Consider the following 6000-nt stretch of genomic DNA (forward strand, 5'->3'; position numbering starts at 1 on the left):
CTCACGATAAACACTCACAAAGGCCTTTACCAGTACAATCGACTGGTATTCGGGGTAGCATCAGCCCCGGCTATTTGGCAGAGGGCGATGGAACAAGTCCTGCAAGGGATCCCGGGGACCCAGTGTTATTTGGACGACATCCTGGTTACGGGCGAAAATGAAAGTGAACACCTTGCCAACCTGGAGCAGGTGCTCACTAGATTACAGGAATATGGGCTACGAGCCAACCGTCCCAAATGCGAGTTCTTCAGGAGACAAATCTCGTATTGTGGTCACATGATTGATGAGGAAGGGTTGCATCAGTCGCCAGACAAGATTGAGGCTGTAGTCAAGGCTCCAGCACCGGAAAATGTTTCGCAACTGAGGTCGTTTCTCGGGTTGGTGAGCTACTACCATAAGTTCTTGCCGAATTTATCTACAATTCTGCACCCACTGAACGCCCTGCTGCAAACTGGAGTAACATGGAAATGGAGTGATGAGTGTAAGCGTGCCTTTCAGAAATGTAAATGCCTAATCACTTCAAAAGAAGTATTGGCCCACTACAACCCAACACTACCGATTCGGTTGGCATGTGATGCGTCTCCCTACGGCATTGGAGCGGTGCTGTCACACAAATTTCTTGATGGTTCAGAGAGGCCAATAGCCTTTGCGTCGCGCTCGTTAACCTCAGCCGAGCGTAACTACGCCCAGATTGACAGGGAGGCCCTCAGCCTGGTGTGGGGGGTGAAGAAGTTCAATCACTATCTGCACGGGCAGAAATTCACCCTACTGACTGATCATCAGCCCTTGGTCTCCATTTTTAACCCAAAGAAGGGCTTTCCGGTGATGACGGCGCAACGGCTGCAAAGATGGTCACTTTTTCTAGGGGCACATCAGTATGACATAGAGTACAAGGGTACGAAACAGCATGGAAACGCTGATGGGCTGTCATGCCTACCATTGCCTACGGTAGAGGAAGCACCTGCAGTGGACCCTGTTGAGATATTCCATGCAACCATAGTCGAATGTCTACCTGTTACAAACTCAAGTATAGAGAAGGAAACCCGAAATGACCCGACACTCTCTCGGGTCTATGATTTGACGGTGAAGGGATGGCCAGCACATGGCGACTCACTGTTGCCAGCATTCTTGCCAAGGAGAGAACAGCTGTCAGTGTGCCGGGGGACCTTGATGTGTGGATCACGAGTGGTAATTCCACCCAAGTTGAGAGATAGAGTGCTCAATGGGCTTCATGAGGGTCATCTGGGAGGGGTAAAAATGAAAAGTCTAGCCAGGGCGTTTGTGTGGTGGCCGGGAATCGATAAAGAAATCGAGGCTATGACCAAGAGATGCACAGGATGCCAGAAGGTCCAAAACGCTCCACCACAGGCCCCGCTACACCCATGGGAGTGGCCCTCATCTCCATGGCAATGGGTACACATTGATTTTGCTGGTCCATTTATGGACTCAATGTTTCTAATTGCCGTGGATGCCCATTCAAAATGGCCAGAGGTCATCAAAATGTCCTCCACCACCACGGAGAAAACTATTGCAGTCCTATGGACCATCTTCGCCAGGAATGGCTTGCCAGAACAGATTTGCTCCGACAATGAGCCACAGTTTGTGTCCGAGGATTTCCGGAGGTTTCTGAGGAATAATGGGGTGAAACATTACACATCTGCCCCATATCATCCAGCCACAAATGGATTGGCTGAGAGGTTTGTTCAGACCTTTAAAAAGGCAATAAAGGCGATGTATAATGACGACATACCACTACAACACAAGGTGGATAATTTCTTGTTTGCTTACCGGAATGCGACAGATGCAGTCACCAACCAAGCTCCAGCCATAATGTTCTTCAACCGAAGGCTAAGATGTCACCTGGATTTGCTCAAACCAAACATAAGACGAGATGTTGAGGATAAGCAATTCCAGCACATCAATGAGAAGCCAACCAGGAGCTTCAAGATAGGGCAACCAGTCTTGGCCCGCGACTAACGAGCAGAAAAATGGCAGCCAGGAACGATATGCACACAGCAGGGACCACTAATGTACACAGTGGACGTTGGAGAGAGCATCGTGAGATGCCATGCTGACCAGATTCTAGAGTCAGAGGAACAAGCCAAACCCATACCACGAGCATGTGCACCTGGTAATGAACCCGAAGTACAGATTGCGTCTACCTCAGAAGCAGTGGTATTGGAAGCTGACGAACCTACCAATGACAATGAGCCAGAATCGACTCTGCCACAAGAACAGGCTACTCGAGAAAGGCGCTATCCAGTCAGGATCAGGAAGCCTCCTCAAAGACTGAACTTATAAATAGTTATTTCAGTTGATGTATATAGTACAGAGAAAATTGTAATTGTAATTAGTTATTATTTAGTTGTTAAATGAATGTTATGTACTGTTTATCTAAAAGGGGAGGAATTGTTGTGTATGTACCTTTAAGAGAAGAACTGATTCTATACTGCAGTACTGGCAGTGACCACACCTGTATAAAAAGCCATAGCAGGCTTCTGTACTTCAGTCTTAAGTTACCCTCTGTTCAGTAAATACCTGTTTTATTGTTCTCCTGCAGTCCGTGTATTATTGATACTCGGACACTACACATGGTGTTGGGGACAGGTTCCCAGTCGTTAACCCCGGCCCTCCCCGACCCTCTCCCGCCAGTTGGAGGGAGTTACTATCGCGGTCTGAGCCCCGAATTTAACTCGGGGCACAAGGACAGCAGAGCCTGTGTCAAGCTTGCCTGGCCCCACTGGAGCAAGCCCCGGACCATTTTAAGTTCTGGGCCTCACCTCCATCTCGCTGGTGAGTTTCCCGCCTGATCCTGGCAGAAATTAGTCGCTGGTCAGTCGGCAGGAGTGGGATTTTGGGTGACAGGAGTTTGCCACCAGGGGCCCATGGGAATGTGGCAGGTAAGCGGGAAGGAGGGAGGGAGGGAGGCAATGGTGGTCGGGGCAGGTGGGAAAGCCTGGGGCAGGGGAGGCCCAAGGTTTCCTTGTGGGCCCCACAGGAGCACTCCTACGCTTCCAGGCCCACAAACAAACATGAAAATATTGAAAAAAAAGTTACCATCTTGTCCTCTCCTGGGCCCGCTCCTGCTTGGCTCTTAATTTCCCTGGCAAGGATGGCACTGGGCACCGAACTGCATGTTAAAATCACCTCGGGGTCTTATTTATATCAGAGGGCCCTGACTTTCGCTTATTTTGGCAGCTTTGTCTCTTGTCTGGGGAAAGTGAAGTAAAACAATAATAGGAACTGTGGAGCTCATCAAAAGTTGAGTGTCTATGGTTGGTCATTTAGTATAATTGAACGGTTCAAGGACTTTAAGATCAGTACACTTTCTACTTTTTCCTCCTACCAGCTCGATTGAAAAACAGGCTGTTGAAGAACCAAACACTTAATTAAGATAATTCTTCCAGTCTTTGTATTCTAACTATGTAATAATCCCACTACAAAGTGATGTGACAGGCCTGCAATTTCTTTCTGTACTTGCTGTTTAGTTGTATGTAAGCAAGCAGCTATAGTTCTTTAATAATTACTGACCACAATGTAATTTCTTTCGCATGGCAGAGGGTACCACATTCTTCCTGAAAGATCAGCCATGGAGGCACAATCTACTGTCACACTACTTCATTGTACAGACTGACTCCCCTTATTGTATGCTTTTTCCATATGGGTAGAATACAAGACTAAAAGAATTAAAAAACTTGCATTTATATAGTGCCTTTCACAACCTCAAAATGTCCCACAGCCAATAAAGAACTTTTGACGTGCAGTCACTGTTTAATGTAAGAGAGGCGGCAGCCAATTTTCGCATAGCAAGCTCCCACAAACAGCAATGTGGTAATGACCAGATACCTGTTTTAGTGATTTTGGTTGAGGGATAAATATTGGCCAGGACACTGGGGAGAACTCCCCTGATCTTCTCCAAATAATGTCGTGGGATCTTTTACAGCCACCTTGGTTTAACGTCACATAGTAAATATGACATCTCCGACAGTGCAGTCCTCCCTCAGTACTGACACTACACAGAAAAGGCTTGTTGTCTGGTGGTCAATTCTTGTCTCAGCTCTAGCCTTTAGCTCCACTCCCCTTTCATTGCAACCTTTCTTGTTTTTCTATTGTATTGACAAGACTTCTTCAAATTTTTCCTCTCTCGTTTCTCCTAATATCAAAATCTGTCCAACACGCTCTTTCTCGTCCCTCTGTCTTCAGTGTGTTCAAGTCAAGTCTCATCAATCCATCTTCAACTCCAACTCATTCTCTCCCAGGATAAGCTATTTCCTTGTAACATGGAGTGAAATAAAACCTAGTGCCACTGCAGTATAAATCAAGAAGTACAATACACTTCAGTTTAAATTGCACAATTCAACTACGGAGCTTGTTGTCGATCATAAGCTCACAGGGAAATACAGTAGAGGGAGGCCATTATGTCCTTCTTAGCTCACCCATTCAACCCCCTAATCACAACATCTAACTGTATTTTGGAATGAATTTAAGGTTCCCATTACCTTATCCAGAAGCCCATCAGAGCCCGATCTGCATATTTAAAGAGGACCCCGCCAGCTTGGAGTGGGTGTACTTGCCGCCTGCAATTTAAAATTGTAGTTGCCCAGATCAGGAACTTGGACATTTTACTACAGAAAAGCAGTGTAGTTGAAGCTCCGAATTATAATGACATTTTCCTGTCGTAGGCTCAGATTATGAGCGGGTGTCACTCTATTTAGATCAGGGCGGGAAAGAAGCGGGTAAGTTCCCCGCTCCATTTTAACTGGGTGTTCTCCCAGGTGAGGGGGGGGGGGCGCGAGCGGGGTCGGGGGCGATAAAATCAACCCCATTGCCTTTGTTGACTAATTCGTCCAAGCCTCCCTACTTCTGCAACCTGCTGTACTTCTTAGTGCCAACCAGCATGCTCCCTCCACTTTTATAACACTGGCCACATTTGCAACACCTACCTCCGCCACCCTCCCCCCCCCGCTCCTCCCCCCCCCAAGCACATCAGCTCCATCTTTGGCAGCAGAACCTTTAGTTGTATTGACCCCGTACACTGAAAGAAGTACGGCCTAAACTCCTCTACCTTGCTACCTTCAAATCTTCATTGACTCTGCCTTCAGTAACTTCCTCTAACTCCTCTCTCATCATTGCCTGACATTCCATTTTCACTTTAGTGAAGCACTTCAGGACATTTTTCTATTAGAAAAGCACCATATTGGTGCAGGTTGATGTAGTTGAAGCTCCTAATTATAATGACATCTTCCTGTAGTAGGCTCAGTTTATGAGAGGGTGTCACACTATTTACACTGCTCCACATGTACTTCCTGGTACTGATGTAACTATTTCCCTTCAATGCAGGAAAACAAATTTAGCATTTTAAATCAAACACCTGCACAGTCAGAACCGTTCTGATCTTTTAAGTCATCTAAATTTAAGTCTCTTTTGCATCTATTTGGTTTTTATCAGACATGACAAACTATTCTATTATTTAACCATGTCAATTTCGCTGCTGCACATATTTTGTATTTACATAAAATTAGTTGAGGAATCCAAACTATGCTTTTGCTGCTTTGCTAGTTTGATGAGCAGACAATGTTACCTGATCCAATTAAGTAAAGCCAGACACTGGTCCCACAATTAAATATACTGAGATTAGAAAAATAACACTCTGAATGGCAATTTTCGCTGAAAGGCAAGGATTAAACTACTGTTGTTAACCAGATTATGTATACACGCATAGTCTTATATAGTACACAGTCCTGCATGGTATTTACAGCACAGAAACAGGTCCATGCCGGTGTTTAAGCTCCACACGAGCCTCCTCCCACCCTTCTTCATCTAACCCCATCAGATTATCCTATTTTTTTCTCCCTTGTGTTTATCTAGCTTCCCCTTAAATGCATCTATGCTATTTGTCTCAACTGCACCTTGTGGTTGCGAGTTTCACATTCTAACCATTCTCTGGGTAAAGAAGTTTCTCCTGAATTCACTATTGGATTTATCTCATACTAGCTGGGG

Source organism: Somniosus microcephalus, chromosome 9, assembly GCF_052327205.1.
Source record: "Somniosus microcephalus isolate GS21.2 chromosome 9, FLI_Smic_1.0, whole genome shotgun sequence".
Taxonomy (NCBI): Eukaryota; Metazoa; Chordata; class Chondrichthyes; order Squaliformes; family Somniosidae; genus Somniosus; species Somniosus microcephalus.